At 40.2% G+C, this 20714-nt stretch overlaps 1 protein-coding gene across 39 annotated transcripts in view; it reads left to right on the forward strand.

The window, feature by feature from the left end:
• The window catches only part of SOX5 (SRY-box transcription factor 5), an 807001-nt gene that overhangs the window by 552726 nt on the left and 233561 nt on the right, over positions 1 to 20714 (forward strand). Inside the window, exon 1 of one of the 39 annotated variants that reach the window (XM_065568384.1) lies at positions 5411 to 5433. The exons of the other annotated variants lie outside the window; for them this stretch is intronic. The gene's annotated coding sequence lies outside the window, so the exon portion shown is untranslated. Of the gene's footprint in view, positions 1 to 5410; positions 5434 to 20714 lie in introns of those variants that run through there. 39 annotated transcript variants of the gene reach the window in all.

Consider the following 20714-nt stretch of genomic DNA (forward strand, 5'->3'; position numbering starts at 1 on the left):
AGTTTTGTTTTGTGGCAGTTTCTGTATTTACCTCTCTGAGGACTGCCCCTGAGCTAGGTGTAAAAAGGTATTTCCATTACTGTAGTGTTCCAGTAAAGCACCACGGGGCCATCTAAGCGATCAGATAGTGTGTGTTTGTATGCGCGCGCTCACTCATCTGCATGGCCCCTGCTCTGTCCACACTGAAGTCCCCCTTATTTTGTTGTGCTGCTTACCTTGAATTGGGTTGATTGCCTGTTGTTGTTCTCCTTAGCTGCTTATGTCCGTCTACCTGTCTATTGGTCCATAACTCCTCAGAGAAGAGATCATTCTTTTGAGTGTTTAGAAAACATCTAGCATGTTGTGGATGCTATTGTAAATAAATAATACATAGAAATAAATATATAGTCTGTATATGATTAAAGGGTTACTAGGAGACATGTTTTTGTCGGGCTTTAATAGGCATTGTGAACATAACAGTCTCATCTATTAATGTGTGTGTTACAATGCTATATGTAATTTTTTTGTGGGAAAGAAAGGGACAAAAAAGGCCCCTTGGGCATAATTTTTGTCTTCTGAACATCCCCTAAAGGCTATTTGTGTTTGATGTTTACGTTTATATTATAAATCACAACACCTGTTCTTGTCGTAATTGAAATGACTGTTGTTTAAGGAGCTCTCTCGTCTGTAAAAGTGAACCATATTGGATTCAGGCCCTCTAGCTGAAATATGAACTTGGAATATCCCCTAATATTATCAAACTTTTAATCACCATCTCTTGTAAAGAAATCAAGAGGTCTCCCTCTTCTTAAGCCATAAATTCCAAAGCAGGCCAGTAATGGGCACAAGAAGGGAGGCCTTTGAAATGCAGACTCCTGTTTTTAAATCACATCTGATGAAGTGGGAAAAAAATAAAGTGAACAGATCCTAGGGAAAAGCCTAAGGATACTCTAATTGGCTGAGGTTTGAGTCTCTTTTGTTTGGTTCCTCACTGTCCTTTTGACAAAGTACATGTTGAAGAGGCTTTGTAATGCTGTTCTACTGAAGGACAAACAAGGGTACCTTTCAACTGAGTACTTTTAAGTTTTGTCCCTCACACTCCTGCTGCTGTAGAAGGATGCTCCAAGTGCATTGTGGTTTACATGTTCATCTATGCAGTCTGTCACCAGAAAAAGTGTCTCTTCTTGTAGAGCAAGCCAGCATCTAACCTCCATTTACCTCTTTCAAAGACACCACCATATGGAAATGTGCACTCACATAACTGATGAGGGGGAAAAAAGTTTGTGAAACAAGCCTGTGTGAAAAGAAGCCCTTAAATGCTGTGGTGTCTGAAATCTTCATTAAAAAGTGCTTTCACTTTAGAACACAGGTAGCCTAGTTTGAAGCCTTGCCAACTCCCTTCACTCAAAGTGAAGTTTGTTCATTTGTCATCTTTTAGGTTTTTAAGTGTATTCCTTCCTAATAGTGTAGCTCGATAGTTATGGTTGGTTTCAATGGGTGTTTTCAAAATGTGCTTAGATTCTCTTCCAAGTCTCTCTGGCTTAGATCCTCAAAGGTTCATAGCTTTTGGATCTCTTTTTTTTTACTTGATAAAGACATCTGAGATTCTGATGTAGCATCTTAAATGTACAAGAAACCACTATGGTTGAGTAAGATTCAAGTTTGTCTTGGAACTTGTGCTTTTGTAGGGAGGGAGATAGGAAAGGGGAGGGGGAGAGGGAGAGGGACTATTTTAGGATGAAAGTCTACTCTTATGGGTCACATAATTAAGATTTCTTTCCAAAACATACTCATCCCGCAAAACGGAACAAGCAGCAGCAACAGAGCCCTTCGTTTATCTGTTCCTATCTTGAACAATGTAGCATAACCAAGTTTAACCAAAACAAAGGTAATGGTTCTGTCTCCTAACTCCAGCAGCTCCCTGGATTATCCACCCCCTCTCCATTTTTTTCATAGATTCCAAGGCCAGAAGGGACCATTGTGATCATCTAATCTGACTTCCTGTATAACACAGGCCATAGAACTTCCCCAAAATAATTCCCAGAGCACATCTTTTAGAAAAACATCAAGTCTCAATTTAAAAATTGTCAGTGATGAAGACTCCATCGTGACACTTGGTAAATTGTTCCAATGGTTAATTACTCTCACCATTAAAAATTTACACCCTATTTCCAATCTGAATTTGTCTAGCTTCAACTTCCAGCCATTGGATTGTGTTATACCTTTCTCTGCTAAATTGAAGAGCCCACTATTAAATATTTATTTGAATGCCTCCGATGCCCCAAAATGTTTCAGCTAAATGGGTTGCAGTCTGTTTTCCTTGTATATTTTTGGCAAAGCCATCAGCTTCCTGAGCTTCAATTTCAATACATGGATCACTGTCGGAAAAGCCTCTGACCCAGCCTGTTAATATACAAAAATACACGAGGGAGTATGCCAGCTCTTTTTATGTGTTTATGTGCCACAGCTTTTGGGGGATGTCATTTATTCAAGAGTGGAGAGCTAGCCACCTGTTTCTCAGGCCTCTTGTCCCTCATTTTAAAGGTTCAAGCCCTTGCTGAATAGTAACATTCTAATCTGGGCAACATACACAACATGTATCTGAAACCTATTTGTCAAGCTAGCAGGGTTTGTGTTTTTTTCTCCCTTCTTCCTTACCCCGGAGGCGCTTGTCATGACCGTGCATATTAAAATTAATCAGACCTCCCAGGCCTGTGTGGTTTAATGTGAAGAAGTGGATATCAAGCATTTGCCCTAATTAAATAGGCCTGCTTGGTTTTGTTCTAGTGGGTGCTTGGTCTTTTTTTAATAAGAGCTGCTTACGGAGGAGGCACGGCCAGTACTAGAGTTAGTGGAGAGCTCACTTCAAAGTTTTCTTTACCACCTGCGCCCAGAATACCAAGACCTGAAGAGCCCCCAGCGTTCTTTCTTAACTGCACTATTTGTGGAAAATAAGTGAGGGGAAATATGGCCAAATGAGTGAGAGAGCGATCAGGGAAGGAGAGGCTAGAAGCTGGGTTGAGCATGTGGATTGGCTTTTTGAAGTTGATTAAGATGGCCTATCATAACATTTGATTAGCTTTAGATAGCAATCTGTGCTATGAGCTAGTCACAGGGCTGTCTTCTAGATGCATGTGAAGGCCTCTAGTATGGCAAAGGCTGAGATTCATAGCAACTCCCACTTGCTTGCTTTGTTAATGAAGTGACCTGGTAAAAACACTCTAAATTTGAAGCTGTTGGTTATATTTATTATTAGTTAGTTAGTTTTTTAACTTTGATCTCACTTCAGTGTTGTTTGTATGTTGTCATTTTGGACAGGGTGTTTTACATGATATATCCATCTCCTGTGTTATAAACAAGCTATGATTGGAATTTTTTCTCTTTTCTATGATGTCTTCTACTTGTTTTACCTTATTTGTGTCGCTGCAGGGAAGATCATGCCATATGCGTGTAAAGAGAACAGAAGTACTTGTGGCACCTTAGAGACTAACAAATTTATTTGAGCATAAGCTTTCATGGGCTATAGCCCACTTCATCGAATGCATAGAATGGAACATAGAGTAAGGAGAGATATATATATACACAGAGAACATGAAAAGGTGGGAGTTGCCCCACCAACTCTGAGGCTAATTAATTAAGATGAGCAATTATCAGCAGGAGAAAAAAAGCTTTTGTAGTGATAGTCAAGATGGCCCATTTCAGACAGTTTGACAAGAAGGTGTGAGGATACTTAACATGGGGAAATAGATTCAATGTATGTAATGGCTCAGCCATTCCCAGTCTCTATTCAAGCCTAAATTGATGGTATCTAGTTTGCATATTAATTCAAGTTCAGCAGTTTCTCGTTGGAGTCTGTTTTTGAAGCTTTTCTGTTGCAAGATTGCCACCTTTAAGTCTGTTACTGAGTGACCAGAGAGGTTGAAGTTTTCTCCTACTGGTTTTTGAATGTTATGATTCCTGATATAAGATTTGTCCATTTATTCTTTTGCATAGAGACTGTCCGGTTTGGCCAATGTACATGGCAGAGGGGCATTGCTGGCACATGATGGCATATATCACATTGGTAGATGTGCAGGTGAATGAGCCCCTGATGGCGTGACTGATGTGATTAAGTCCTATGATGATGTGGCTTGAATAGATATGTGGACATAGTTGACATCGGGCTTTGTTGCAAGGAGAGGTTCCTGGGTTAGTGTTTTTGTTCTATGGTGAGTATTTGCTTTAGGTTGGGGGGCTGTCTGTAAGTGAGGACAGGTCTGTCTCCCAAGATCTGTGAGAATGAGGGATCATCTTTCAGGATAGGTTGTAGATCTTTGATGATGCGCTGGAGAGGTTTTAGTTGGGGGCTGAAGGTGACGGCTAATGGCGTTGTGTTGTTAGTCTCTAAGGTGCCACAAGTACTCCTGTTCTTTTTGCGGATACAGACTAACACGGCTGCTACTCTGAAACCTGCCATATGCGTGTGTTAGTGTGTGTCATATAATGTGCATAAAGGCAACCTGAGGAGCTCAAATGAGAATCAAAGTAAAGTCAATCTCAAAAAAGTACCTGTAAAAGTTTTTAAAATTAGTTTCTACACTTGATGACCTGATGTGAGGAGAAGCACAAGTCACCATTTGCGCTAAAGAATGCTACAGGCACCTGGGAGCTCTTCTAAAATCACTGGGATACAGACACATGGTTCTGAAGGCAGGATTTGTTCCATAGTATTTTAGCCAGATTGAAAACCTTTCAAACTTCATTTTCACCTAAAGGTGGGAATTTCTACATTTCAAATCTCCAACAGAAAAATTTAGAGGCACTGACCGTTTTTATTTTAAAATGGACTCTTCCAAAGTTTATCATTGTTTGTGTGTCAGACAGGCCTGCAATCTCTTTACAGCAGTGTCCAATGAGCTAATGCTCTAAGGGAACTGGAATTGACAGTCATTATACCCCCAGAATTTGTTTTTGCTTCCTTATACGAATTGTTGCAATCCACTACACAGGCAGAAAGCAACGCTTTTCTTATCTATATTTCCCTGATAGCAGGCCTGTTGAAATAAAACCCAGCAGGTAACAAAATACACCATTGATTTCAGAAGGTACCGGACATCTGTGCACTAACTCATATTGCCATCTTTTAAAAAAAAAAAAATATTATTGTTATTACTATTTTATTTTTATTGAGAACTTTGGCACAACCCAAACGTAAAGAACCATATTGACACTGCCAAGCATCTGTCTGGTGCTTGACAGCATCATAGAAACCCTTCCACTGTTTCATCTAGGTTGCTATTGGTTATTTAACAACACAATGCAAACTGTGCAGTGTGGGTGTATATGAAATGGAAAGAAAGGTTGGGGAAGGAGCCTTGCACAAGTAAATACATCTTTCATCATACCTTTTGTTTGGTCTGTTTACCGTGTGCTATTCAATATTCAATGGAAGTTGTTTGACAGTTCTGCAAAAGGGTGAGGAACCTTTTCTTGAACCTTTATCCTTCTGCCTTTGTCTTGGTACAAAAAGTTTTCTGTTCCCTGTTTTTCTTTTGTTGTTACCTGGCTGTTGTTGAGGGTTTTTGTTGTTGTTGCTGATGTGACAGATGCACATATTTATGAAACACAATTTATAAGCACATAACTCATTCAGGTAAAATGGGCATCTAGAGATCTAATATGTAAGGTTAACTGTGACATGCATCTGAGGCAGCACAGTTCTTTGATACTTGATTTTTTTTCTTTAGTTTGCTTATTTAATCAAGGAAGGAAAGTGGAGAATGACAGAATAGAAAATCACTCCTTGCTTCCTGCTAAATAATGTGTTGTTAGCGCTTGTGCAACTCTGCAAGGCTTTCTGAAATGTTTAGCCTTGATTTAATTCGTATTTAAGATCTCTCTTCCCAGCACATTAATATAATGTCAATGTAGAATGCATTGCGTGGTGTAATTACTGAAGAGAGCAGTAGTTGGGAAAACAGACGGTAATTGAACACATGGCTGTTTATTACAACAGGACAGTGCTCCTACGCTGGTATTTAGGGCATTAATAGGGAAGAATTGATTTGTTGTTTTAAGATGAATTCAATCACTGTTGCTTAGGCCTTTGTTTGTTCAGGCCGAGTTATGCTCTGTTTGTATAATGTGCCCAAGAGGTTTACACACCACAGCCTAGCATTAGTCATGCAGAGGGCTTGGGAGCAGAAAGCCATTTAAATGAACAAAGGACATTTTTCTTTTTGGTTCTGTTTATCTTCCTTTCTAGTTTTGTTACCCTCTAATCTCATGCCTCTCTCTCTCTTGCCCTCTCCACCCCCCTTTCCTTCTCTAGCATTTCTGATCAGTGCAAAGCTCTCTTTTCTTTTCTAATTGAGGAATGGAACTTTGACTGACAGGTGGCAATGTTGGGAGCAGCACAATGTAAATAGGAGTGGCTGCTCCTAAGTCTGTACAAGAAAGAAGGGAGGGGGGAAAAGAACTGTTCAACTTTGGAGAAAATGATTAATTTCAAAGCAAACAGAGCTGGTATTGGATGTGCCAATGCATGTCTCAACAGTGATGTTTTTTAAAGGGGGAACCCACACCTTTTGTCATTCTTACTGGATTCCACTCTAGTTAGGCCTCTCGTAGGCCCAATCCTGTGCATTAACTAGCCTCCTTCCCTTTTCTCCCTGTTACTGCTGAGTTTGAGAGAGAGAGAGAGAGAGAGAGGACCATATGACTGAAGTTGAATTCCTAGCCTCCCTGTTGTGAACAGGATGGCTTACATTTAGGTTCATTTTGCTTGAGAGAAATCGTATATTGATTTATTTCTAAGTGGGGGAGAAGTAAATACACAGTTAAAAACAACACCATGGGCCGAATTCTGCCCTTGGATGCATGATCACAGCTCCCATTGACTTCAGTGAAAGCCTTGTGCAGACAGCATTTGACCCAGTGCAGGGTCGGGGAAGATGTGTGGTGTTGTGGGAGGTTTTTTTATGCCTCTATGACCAACGAGTATATTTGTTCCTAAAGTTATCACTATTAATAGAATTACAAGGTAGTATTTTTCCATAGATGCTGGAACTAGGGATGCGGGGGGTGCTGCAGCATGCCCTGGCTTGAAGTGTTTCCATTATATACAGAGTTTACAGTTTGGTTCAATGTCTCTCCGAACCACCGCTATACAAATTGTTCCAGCACCCCTGTATGTGTAGTTAGTCGCTAGGAAGTAGGACATTTTTTCGATGGTGTGATATCTCCTGTACAACTATTGTAATGCAGGAAATTTGGGTAAGATCTGAGACCTCATAGATCGATCCTTTGAAGGTTCCTCTTCTACCAGCTGTTAGTATTAAGAGAGAGAACTAAAGATCTGCTACACAGAGAAATAGTCCTCATGCAGATCCAGCAATTTAATGTATGACTATTGTAAAACTCAGAGCAGGATGTGAAATTTAGTAGCCACCTCATTCTTTTTAGCCGAACTAATTGAATTGCTAAAGTTCTGAATAATTTGAAGCACACTAGATGACAACTGAACTTTTTCTGGGTTTGTACCACAGCTAGCAAATTGGGGTCCTGGACTAGGACTGTTAGACGCTAAGATAATACAAATAGTAGTAGTACTACTAACTAATAAAAAGCGCCAAAGTCTGAGAATGCTTTCTCTATGCTTGCTGTCACAGGCAATTGGTTATGTGTGAGACATACCTCTTTACCATAACCCATAAATCTTCCTTAAATATTCAGAAGAAGTTCCTGAGGCCCAGTCTATTTGACTCTGATGATATTTCTTTCCCATTCCTCAAAGAGGCAATCAGTATATCCCTCTGCGCATGAAAAAGAATCACCATAGCTTAAGCATCTAAACACATTGTGTCATTCCCAAATTACTACGGGTGCCCAAGCACTTATCACAACTTAGAATCATAGAATATCAGGGTTGGAAGGGACCTCAGGAGGTCATCTAGTCCAACCCCCTGCTCAAAGCAGGACCAATCCCCAGACAGATTTTTGCCCCAAATCCCTAAATGGCCCCCTCAAGGATTGAACTCACAACCCTGGGTTTAGAAGGCCAATGCTCAAACCACAACTTGGAAGAGGTTACCAAAGACTGACCTGTTTCTTTAGTCTGTTTTGAATTCTAGATTAATCATGTATTTTAGAGTGAGATCAGTTTTCAAGGAGAATATTTTGAGGACGGACGAATGAAAGATTCCTTGGGGGGAAAATTCTTTGTATATAAATTGTATATATCTCTTTGGTCTTTTTCTCTAAAGCTCCTCCGCGCCTGCACACATAACATACCTCCCACCCCAATAACTAATAATTGCGTCTAATACAGTACAGAGTCAGGAGCCCCAAAAATAAAAAAGTAAAAATATTTTTAAAGTACGTTTCTGCTGTAGTAATAACTGTGCATTCACCCAGCGCTTATGATGTCACTCTTGCTCTTTTTCTCCCTCTCTTCCTCATTTAACACTCCCCCAAGTATAAAGAGGGCCATATGCTTTTGCTAATATATGTCTATGCTCTAAGCTTGAATAAAGCTATGTTTTCTCTCTTATCTATCTATCTAGAAAGTAGAGGACATCAGGTTCTGGCTAATAATTTTCAGCTGCTACAATTCTGGATTCCACACTGAGCTCATATTCAGCTTTACTCAGCAAAGCAATTTAACTAAATATGGAGACAGTTCACACATGTTTAGTTGATTTTAGTTGTCTTTTTTTATGCATCTCTCCTTGCTGTGTCATCTAAGTGATTCACAGCTTCTGTGAAGCTTTTGGGATATAGGATGGGCATCCAGGTACATGGCATACTCTCCTTACAAGTTGAACCAAGCCAGTCCCATCTAAGGTTCACAGGAGTTAAAATCCTATTGTTGGGCACCATTTGGTAACAAACTGAAGTATTATTAGATAAAATCATACACAGGGAGCTAGGACTAGAACCTCTTATTTCTGCTCCAAAAAAGTCGTCTCTTGAGAGACTAAGGGCTTGTCTTCAGGTACAGTGCTATAGTGGTGCAGCTGCATTGCTGTAGCACTTTAGGGAAGATGCTCCTATGCTGACAGGAGAGCTTCTCTCATCAGTGTAGTTAATCCACCTCCCGTCATCATAGCACTGTCTACACAGGGGGTTAGGTCGGTATAACTGCATCCCTCTGGGATGTGGATTTCTCAAATCCCAGAGCTAAGTAGTTGTACGCATATAGGTTTGTTATATTGACCTAGCCTAATTCTATTAGCTGGTAAGAATAGTAGGATCTTATTCTGTTTGTCGACCAGCTACTAGCCATTTATTTTCTCCCCACTTTTCCATGACTTTCCTTAATTCTATAATATTGAAATGTGGTGGCACACGTAAGACCATTGCCAAAAGATAGCAAAATTGCAGATGTTGTCTCATGTTACTGAAGTCTGCACAGCAAATTAGCCAGTTAGTCCACAGGACAATTCCCTGTTTATTGTTAAGGTAATTTTGTTCTGGAAATGATGGTTTTGGCTGGTGAAGTTTTATCAGTAGGAAAGGTGGTATGGACTGTGGCCCTGCAAGCTGCCACCGTGCTGTCCTAGCCATGTCCCTCAAGCAGGGCATGAAATAGACTGCCAGGCAGTGAGAGGGTAGACCTTTTCATCCTTTCCTTCTCAGAGGAGTTTTAATAGTAGCTTTTGTGATGCGGACATTTCTCCACTTGGAACTAAAATGAGTTCACCAACCACACTTCCCTATGTTTTTTGTTTTGTTTTGTTTTTTTAAGGACAACAAATGAAATGTAGTGCAAGGCTTACTTTTTTTAAAATCTTCCTATTCACCCTTTTTCTTCCACAAAGAAGGGTGTGGGAAGAAAAACAAAGACCCTCTGCTGTTGAAGGGGCAGACCCCCATCCTGGGAAAAGCAGAAGGGAGAAACATTTTAGTGACCCTTCCAGTACAACTTTTTTTAAAGGACTTTAATAAAATATATGCTATAATATTCTTGAAATTTCTGCTTCTGACATAATCTTGGGACTTGTGATCCTGATTGAACAGTCGAAATAGAGGAACCCCCAGGTTTTTCCACAAACCCGGTGCGTGCCGGGACAGGATGCTGGGAGTGTTTAGACAATTCCAAGTAGTTCTCCTGCCAGGTTGAATGCATTCAGTAAAGCTGCCAGGTATTTAGCTTAATACTGAGTCTTAGTGTATTAATTCAAGGCTCCCTGTGATCTGGGACACAACATGAGCCAGGAGTAGGAACTAAAATGAGAGGCAGACTTTTGGCTGTAAATGTTGTGTGAGGCTATGCAGGGTGACAAAGGAGGAGGGAGGACAGATGTCAGTCACAGCCCAAAGATGGCCAGAGAACCTCCTCACATTGACTAAAATACACATTACAAATCAAAAATACTCCATGACCCTTCTTTATTTTGTTGCATCCCACTTGCTGATACAGCACCGGTTGATTCATTTCAGACACCAACTCCTTGTTAAAAGCAGTTGTAATCATTGTTCATTTATTAAACAAAGTCCAGTTCTTTGTATGGTGGGGTGGGTGAGTCCCCCAAAAGGAGAGGGGGAGCTTAAAATGAAGTGTCCAGCTATTCTTTGATAGCATAGGCCTTAAAAAGACACTGACATTTCATCTCAATGCCTGACTTTATGTACATGCCGGTTCTTGGTGAGTCTTATGAAAGAGGAAAGATGAGGAGAAGCAGGAGATCTCAATTCAGGGCAAATTGCTTTTTCTCCTTCACAGTAGTGAATATGTTTTGCTTGTTTATTTGTAAGAATCATTCCTATTTGATTTTAAAATGTCATTTATAATATTTTAAAGACTATGAATGGATAATAGCTAGACATTATTGTTTGGATTACGTAGAATATCTTGTGACCTCTCTTTGCTTGTTTCCTGTATGACATCTAGAGCCATACAAAATACAGTGTCCCTGTTCTTGAATGAATATTGGATTACAGCAACATTTAGAGTCTTATGCTATCCTAACAATTGGCCTGACAGATTTTTTGCCCCAGATCCCTAAATGGCTCCCCCAAGGATTGAACTCACAACCCTGGATTTAGCAGGCCAATGCTCAAACCACTGAGCTATCCTTCCCCCCTTCTTTGTGATTACTTCAGACCAAAATGAAACCATGTACCTGTATAGATATATAATATGCACGTGCAAACATGCTGTCGTTACTAAACTCACCCTCATCTTTTCTGTCTCTATCTAATGAAGTCATAAAGTCAATACAGGGTTTTTCTTGAACATCAATGGGGTATTCACATGCACATAGCAGAATATTGGTCTGAATATGCCACATGGATCCAAGAGGGGAATTTTGCCTTGCGTTTAAACATAAAAGGGTTTTTAAATTTTTGGTATTAAGGCAAAATTCTTCTCTGAAATGTATACGGTGGATCTAAACTCTGATATTCTGCTTCTCTACACGTGCAGTACTCTCTTTGATGACAGTGGGAGTTCTAGGCTCATAGGGAGAGAAGAGTATTGGAATTGAGATTTTCTGTATGGTGCTTAGGGGAGAATTTTCCCTTTAGTTTGTTTCACTAGATGCAAGCTAATCAGAGAGTAATTAACAGTCAAAATGCCCGAGTTCTGATTCATGTAGGATCCAGAAGTGACGCCCTTACTTGGGCAAAACTCCCATTGAAGTCAGTGGGACTTTAGTGTGAATAAGGACTTCAGGATTGGACCCCAGCTATTTTTTCCCCATTCATTTTTAATGAGGATCCCATTAAAGTGCTTAACAATTGTACTAGCTTTGGCTTTCTTTAGTGTGGGGGAAAAATGCTTTTACAGGTAGCTGGGAAGGTGAGGCGTGGGAGTGGGGAAGCATGGCGAAACCACAAATAGCCAACAGAGATGTCTAAATTACTACTAGCAAACGCAAAGAACATCTGACTGCAAGCTTTCTGAGAGACAGTATGTTAAGGATGTTGCACAGTGTACCAAACAAGTATGGTCTAGAAATTGCCAGAGGGAAGAATTAAAATTGATAGTGGTATATCTGAATCAGTCTTAAGATCTTAAGATAGAAATAGATTTAGATATGTGTAGGTAGCAGTAGGTTTTATAATTATTAATAAATAAAAAACCCTAGTGCTCAGATCAGCTGTACAGAGCCTGGTGTTTGAATAACATGATTTTATGTCAGAAGAAGGGGCTACTGCATCCAGATCTATCCTTTCCCTTGTCTTCCTCAGTTGTCACAGAGAGCTCCCAAGTGGAGACAGATGGCTGTTGGTTTAGTTGTGTGCGTGGGAGAGAGGAACTTCCACATGTGATTTTTTACCATTTGGTAGTAATTAGTTTGTTGTATAAATTAACATTAACTGAACCATTCTTCAGGCATTGTTTGTAATTATCTTCTTTGAGCCTCTGAGTTGTGTAAAGAAATAAAAAGCGGGGAAGAAACTGCTCCTTGTTTTATACAAGGAGAGGAATCTATCATTAGCAGAACAGAACAACAATTATTGCTGTATGCTTGGTAGACTGAAAACTTTGAAATAACAGTTAAAAACAACCAAAACAAAACAACAAAAACAAAAAATTTAAGAGATGTTCATGGAAATGAATTGTTAGGAATGCAATTAGATTTTATGAGGCTTGTAAAAGCAAAATTTGATTTGGGGGAAATGGAGAGAATGCCATCCTGAGCTTTTTATTTTATTTTATTTTTTGTTTCAGTTGATAGCAACTGGGGGTTTATGTCTTTAAATACAGATTTTTGCCAACCGTGTTTCAATATTTCCTTTTTGTCTGGGAGATAGTTCTTCATTGTTTGTAGTAGAGATTTGAGATGGGCTTATCCAAACAAACTGCACCTCTTGGGCCTGCAAAATCAGCATTGAACTATCCTTGGTACAGATTTTTTTTAGATTTCCAGCACTTCTTTCTTCCAACCAGTTTGGAAGTGTCAGGTGAGCAGCCTGGCTTGGCATTTCTGATTCCAGTCTGGACTAGAACCTGGAAATGCAGAGGTGCATGAAAATGAAAAATAATGGGGGGAAAATGCCCTTTACCAAACATTTCAGAACCACAGAGGATCCCTTCATGTTCATTTGTTGAAATTAGCTGCCAGTGATTCTCCCCTGTCTGAATAAATAGAAGTTTTCTGTTTCATTAAAATTAGGTGCTAATAGTTCTTCATGTGCAACTTAATAGAGGCTGGGAAGTGGTATACTTATTTTTTCCCCAAAGTAACTGACCCTTCGGAAGCAGGCAGATCTGAGTAGCAGAATGACTGTTAAAGAACAGGCCTGATTTTAATCTCCATTTAATTCCTTAGGATTACCCCTGATTTGCATGTATGTAAGTGAGATTCTTCTTTTCTAAATCCATCCTATGGACATTTCTCCATTGGAACTTACACTGAAGAGATTCAAAAGTGGAAGGGAAAGCAGTTCTTGCAGGCCACAGTTTGACCTAAACTCTTTAAGAAGTGCCATAAAATTTTTAATGTACACAAGGTAGGTAAAACTTAGATATTCAACAGTAGCTGTGATGGCATTGATCCACTAAGAGTTTGTTTATTGCAGCCAGCTATTGATAGTGGCATAAAATTCTGTAAATATCATCATCATCATCATCATCCCCACAGTAGACAAATCAACATAACTCACACACACACACACACACAGCCACGTACATCTCACAGAAGCCATCTCACAGCCCCATCAATTCATTCGATATCTAAAGCAGGTATTTAGAGAAATTGCCAAATAACTTCAGATGCAGACTTCATGTTGGCATTTCCTCAGGAAACAGAGAGACAGTTTGGGTCTCTGGGCCCAAACATTTCTAGATCTATCACTGCTGTCGAGTTACCTGTTCCGTCAAATTCTGGGCCTAGGCCTCAAAGCTGAGCCAGTGTACTTTCATACAGCATCACAAATTACCATTTCCTTCTGCCTCATAGACCGCTTAAATGGACAATAAATGCTAAAAGAGACTTCACATTTTGAAGCCAGAAAGTAATCCCACTACAGATGCAACTACCTGTATTCTTCTGTTTGTGCCTGATGCTAAGATCGTACGTGAGCCTTGCTGTGTGAATGGAGTTGAACTCAGGTTACTGTTAGAATTTGACCCGTTATGTTTAATCAGTGGCAGCGGGAGTTTTTGTGTATTTATTTTATAAGGAATTTACAATGTTTGTCTTGGATAGATGGTTTTCATTCTTTGGCATACATTAATAATATAACTGAGAATACTGTACAATGAGTCCTCCCTGGTATTGATATCAGTGGATCAGAAATTTCAACTGAATCATTTTTCAGTGAAGAACAGATTTTAATCAACCAAGAAAACTGAAGGTGCCAACCGTGCCTCAAGGATGATATGACAGAAATAGGCAGCAAGAAAGATAACCTTACAATTTGCCGAACTAAGGAGAAATTAAACTCAGAATAACTATGTGAATCTTTTTAGTTCATCTCTTTCCATCTGAAGAGATGTGGAAGGGGCAGGAAGAGTTGAATGAAATCTATTGTTCTCTTAAGTGTCATTAATGCTTCTGGTTCATCTTAACAGAAACCATCTGGCTGGATTTTCATCTTAGGCAGGGTTTTACAAATCCCTAAAGGTATCTTAGGAAGGGAGGAAAGGATGGTCTTGTAGTTAAAAGCACAGGGCCATGAGTTGGGAGATAAGTTCTATTCTTGGTTCTGCCAGACTTCCTGTGTGACCTTAGGCAGGTCACTTATTCTTTCTATCCCTTAGTTTGCCATTTATAAAATAGGGGTGATAATAATTAGGTACTTTGCAAGAGTGTATTGAGACTTCAGTTAATTAATGTTTGGAACGCACAGTGCAGCTACTATCCTGTTCACAGAAGAGAGCTAGACATAGGGCTGGAGAAACCGTTTAGCTGGAAGTCTAAGCCTGTTTTGACTCAGCCCAACCGAACGTGAAGATTGCAAGTTCAGTTTGGTAGCCCTGGGCTGGACTTCTGTAGCTGATGGAGGGGCAGAACTCTCATTGGCTTTGGTGGGATTTCCAGATTCCCTCATTTCTAGACTGGACAACTCCTCTCAGGGTCCATCACTTTCCAGTGCTGCAAGATATGTTTGTGTGTTGGGCCAGGGCCAGGGCCGGGGGTTGCTGCATATACATCATGTGTTCATCTGCATTTTCAGTATGTGTGACACTGCAAACCACACACACACACACACTCACTCACTCACTCACTCACTCACTGTGGGTTAGAAGAGTATAACTCAGATGCTAAAATGAAAACTCTCTTCCCCCAGTAGAAAAATCTTTGATGTTTTGCATTTACATAGGTTTGTAGGATCAGTATATAACAATAAACAACCCAAAAAACTGACCTGACAGCTACCCTCACTCTCACTTCTAGAATTTATTTATTTATTTTGTGAGCCTCAGTTCCAAGCTGTGTAATGACAAGAGAGTTTTTGTTTTGTTTTAGTTCAGGGGAAAGGGAGGGTGTGGGAGGAGAAATGTGGGGGAGTTTTAGTGATTAGAAGCTCAAAGAGAATATATTAATTAACCCAGGAGGATTGCTGGGATGCTAGAGTGAGAAACTGTAGCTTTGAAATCCAGTGATCTTTATCCATTGTTGGGTTTGGGTCAAAGACCTTGGACAAGAGAAGGGAGGAAAAAAGGGGTGGGAAGGTGGGCGCAATGGGAACCAGATGTTAAAAGCTGAGGGGGGTTGTCTACTCTGTTATTGTATAACAAGCCTTTGCTTCCCCTCTGCTCCCCCAAAAGTGTGACATTTTTTTCTGAAGTCCTTCTGTCCTTCACATAGAGAGAGAGAGAGAGAGACGCGCACAATTCTGGCTCTGCTTTTTTCCTTTGGCCTACCTTGTCGAATGGCCCTGGAAGACTAAACAGGTGTTATCTACTTTTGATTTCAGTGCATTTAAATTAATCCTGTCAGCTCAGCTGTTAAAACAACTGTCATCTCCAGCTGTTAGTAATTTTCGACTGGGCACTTTTACAGGTTGCCAAGTTCTGAGCCTGCATTGTGAATCTCTCTCTCTCTCAAAGCGCTATAGTAACAATTTTTTTTTTAAGGGGGACTTGCACTGCAGTGTTTTTATATCAATTTCTGTTTATTATATATTTGAAATAATAATATCTCAAAACCCAGCATCATCATGCCAGGCTCTGGCATAAAGAACTAAACCATGTGTGAAGTGCAATGCATATCAATCTTCTGTGGGTTTGTTGCAGCCTCTCTATGCATTTTAAATTTGAATGAGAGATGAGTCAACCTGAAGGGTTAGGGAGGAGTGAAAGGGGGCTCAAATTTTTATTGCCAAAAATAATACTTGCTTCTTGGAGGCACTTGTTTCTTTCTGGTGCAGCTAAATATGCAAGTTATTTTGATATCTTATGTTAGCAGGAGGAATCCAGCGGTAAAAATAAGATGTACCTTTAAAATGTTAGATTAATGACATGCATTTTGGTATTAGGAACTGTATGAAAATAAATACATAAATTGGATACATGTTATTGATTTCAGTAGGTATCACCTGATATGACATTTTCCTACTGAGTCAGAAGCTTCTATACAACTACTACTAATGTACATCAGACATCACTATTGGTTTGCAGAGATCCAAATTCTAACAGAGTAGAGCTTCTGTGACTTGAAGCCTACAGATTTTCAGCTGGTGAAAATTGACATAGCTCCATTAACTTGGAAATTTACAGGTCCTACCCAAGCAATTTGAGATCATTCTTTTGGGGTTGCTTTATGGGTTATTGTAAAAGGGTATATTTTAAATAAAAAACATCAAGTAACATTAGGTAATCTTTTTTTGTGAACAAACTGGAAATTACTTTGTTTCCGATTCCCAATAAAAGGGATACTTGTTTTATACCATCTGCCTAGTAGACAAACACAATCACTGCTTCTGTATTATCCTGTGACAAAGTAGAGACTTCAAGGTGGATGCTTTGTTTCTTTAGGTCTCTGTTATCCTTTAGTTTTGTATTTGTAAAGGAAGCAGCAACTAAAGTAGGAAATCCCTCAAAGGAATTCTAATGTTTTTCTCTTTCCTCCTCTAGAAAGATCTCTCACACACATAGAAACACTCAATCTTAGATGAACATTGGTGGTTTTTTTTTAAATCTATAGTAATTTCATTGAAGATAAAAATCAGAGTAATAACAAATATCTGACAATGCAATACCATCATCAAACACAGCAGGCCAGATTCTGATCTCATTTCCACCTACATACATCTTTAATATTTCTGCTGAATGGAACTATCAGTCAGGGGCAGCTCTGTTTTTTGCCACCCCAAGCATGGCAGTCGGGCAGCCTTCAGCGGTGTGCCTGCGGGCGATCCGCGGTCACATGGATTCGGTGGCATTTCTGCGGGTGATCTGCCAGTCCCGCAGCTTCGGTGTACCTGCTGCCGAATTGCCGCCGAAACCACAGGACCGGTGGACCTCCCACAGGCACGCCGCCGAAGGCCGCCTGACTGCCTCCCTCATGGCGACCGGCAGGTCGTCCCCCTGCCCCCCCCCCCCCCCCCCCCCCGGCTTGCCACCCCAGGCACGCGCTTGCTCTGCTGGTGCATGGAGCCACCCCTGCCATCAGTGTAACTAACATCAGTTTGGCCTTCTGATTCTATAGGTCGAAGATTTACATTTCAGTCAAGGTAGGTGCCAGTGATTCTCCCCTGCCACACAGAGAAAACACCCAACTAAGCAAAATGTGGTCTTTCCCTCTCCCCTGTCCGGTGCATTGGTATAGAGCACCCTGCACACTCAGACATTTATTCCTCTTTTAGGGTTAGATTGTTGGTTTGTGATCTGCCCAGAGTAAGGGGCAAGATGATGTGGTGCTGCCTCTGGTGCACTCTAGGAGAGAGATTGTGACTCAAGGACTCTCCTGGTCTCCCCATTGCCCTTGGTAGTAAATAAGTTGTTCCAGGTTTATACCTAATATAGTGTACACTCCATGACACACCAGCATAGTTATGCCACCGACAAGCATGGTGGATCAAAATTCTGAGTACATACAGCTCTATTTTTTTTTGGCAAATACCTTTACAATACAACATTGTAGCTATACTAGCAGTAGTTTAATTCATAGGCACCTATATAGGTAGATAGTATGGCTATACAGTAATGTCACAAGTAGTGAAGATTTGTACTCTTCATTAAATTCCTATATGTTCACTTACTTGAATCTTTGAATGAGCCTCTGATAATACTTTTCTTTCTACATCTTTAGTTTAGCTATGATTTGAATGAGTGCGTGAAGCTCGTTCCTGATCCTTACTAAACAAATATGGGGGTGATACAAATGTCTGAGGAAAGGACACGTTTAGTATCAGTGAAGACACACAAACAAACCTGGAAATGTTCTTCACAAAGTATATGTATATTTATCCTGGGAATTTGGATTCTTTCTGAATATTTAGGACTAAATTCTTCCCTTAGATAAGATACATAACTCCTACTGGTATTAGTGGGAGCTGTGCTTGCATATCTTAGGCCATCATATGTGCCATCATATACATGATCCAGGGACGCATACTTGTACTGCATGCATGGTCTGATGAATATGGGAGTTACAGAAGCATGCCAGACATATATTAGAAGATAGCCGAACATAAGTTGTATTAAAAGGAAATTAGAATCAGAATTTAATCAATAAAATATTAATTTAAAATTCTGATTCAGTAGGCGCTTCTATCAAGCAAAAATGTCATCAGATCAAAGCAAGTCCATCTGGTAAAAATATTGCTTTTTAAAGAATAAACTTAAGTGATCAGAACTTCAAAGGAAGAAAAGAAAAGGAAAGACATTATGTGAACTTAGTTTCTACCCATATGCAAACATTTGGCTTTAAGAGGATTAAAAATAAAATTGTTTCTGATCCAGTTTTATTTGGTCATTTATAGTACACACTTTATGGATAAATTGGTTAAATCTTCATTGGACCCTGGGGTGAAGGTGTCTTGTTGTCAGATCCTACTGTTTGCAGCTTAAGGATTTATCAGGAAAGGTTTATGTTCTGTAGTTCTGGTGCATGGGATCCCCCACTTAATTGCTTGTAAAACAGCTAAACTTTGAAGCCAGCCTTGATTACAGTCCCTGAAGTGGAATGCTGCTGCTTCTCTCCCTCCACACCCTCATCCCGCCCCCACCGCCATTCACACCAGAATTGCCCTTTGACTCTTGGTTCCTACACCAAACTGTCACCATCTCTTTACTCTAGAATACTGTTAAGGGCATAGCATTTCTTAAATCGAATTTAGATGGTTGTCTGCTTAACACTGATTTATATTTTTCTGCTTGTCATTTCTGTTCTGCAAGTCCCCTTTCCTTGCAAATATAGGATTTGATTCTCCTCTCACTTTAATCAGAAGTAACTTCAGTGCACCTAGTGGATTTACACTGGTGTAAAATTGAAGTAAGTGCAACTGAATCAGGACTATTGTCTTCAACACATAGATGTGTGTCCACATAGTTTGTTCAAATCCAAATGAAACTCCAAATCTCTTGAAGTTTTTGTATGACTTAAAAAAGCTCCCATTAATCTTCTTTACCTATGTGCAGTAAAACTCTGTTAATTCACATTAAGGATCCATTATAAATTGCTAGATTATGAGAATTTACAGGTAAGCAAATAAATCCAATTTTTTTCAGCTGCCCCCTATGCAGTACATGGGCTGAAATAAAACCTTTGACCCAAACACACCCAAATTTGGGGGTATTCAAAAATCTAGATTTGAATTTTGCAACTCAGGTCAATCTTTAAATTTCATTGATTTTGCATTTTAGAAGGACAGTAGTTTCAGCCAGCTGAATTATGTTTGACAATCCAAAGGTGTAAGAGATATCTATCTATGTATTCTATTATCTCTCAGTAGATAGACAGAACACACACACAAAGGGTCAGGTATATTTAGGGGCTCTGGAATGCTACAGCCTTACCAGCAGAATCTGTGAGCGTACACACATCCAGGCTGCTGAATTTTTAAAATCCGCCACAGGACTTGCTACTACCCTGCTGCAGAACGTGGCACTAGAATGCCCTAGAATTCTAGGGGTCTTGTGGGGGTATCCACTTATTGAGTATCCCCTCATGGCCAGGGGGTCACTTTGCAGGCACCCAGTCCCTGTTAGCCCCCTCTAGCGGGCCTTTTAAAAATTCCTCACAGTCTCTCTTGTGAGTAACAGTGCCCATACCCCAGGGCTGGTTTAATGACAAAAATGGTTCAAACAATCCTCAGAGAGCTCCCAAAATAAAGTCCATAACCATAACACAGAAGTTGATACTCATCCCTGGTTCTTCTGCCACACATAGAGCTCTTTCTCTGTCAGAATCTGCTTAACCTGAAGCCAGTGGTCCCAGCCCTTTCTGGCTAGAGCTCAAGCACTGGCTTCCTTTTCCTTTCATGCTGCCTGACTTACCCAGGTGTGCCTACTTAGTCATCAGGGCTGGCTAGTCTCAGCGCTCCAGCCCTTAAGGGGCAAGCCACCCTGTAACAGGGCTGCATTGCTCAGAATGGTGTTTGCCTGTTCATCCATTTATTGGTTGTTACTTTACTACAACCTGTAGAATGAGGTTCATCTGAAAGCTTGTTTTGAGAAGAAAGATCGCTCTACCACTTCTCCCTGGCATTCAGAAAGGGATAAATTGATGATAATGCAAAACAGGCTCTTCTCAGTAGATGGATGGCAACCAGTAGATGATGGCAGAAGGTAGTGGGGGGGTTCTTTGTTGTTTGGGGGCAGGCTTCCTCATTATTCCTAGCTGTGAGCTATAGTA

Source organism: Chrysemys picta, chromosome 1 (genome assembly GCF_011386835.1).
Source record: "Chrysemys picta bellii isolate R12L10 chromosome 1, ASM1138683v2, whole genome shotgun sequence".
NCBI lineage: Eukaryota > Metazoa > Chordata > Testudines > Emydidae > Chrysemys > Chrysemys picta.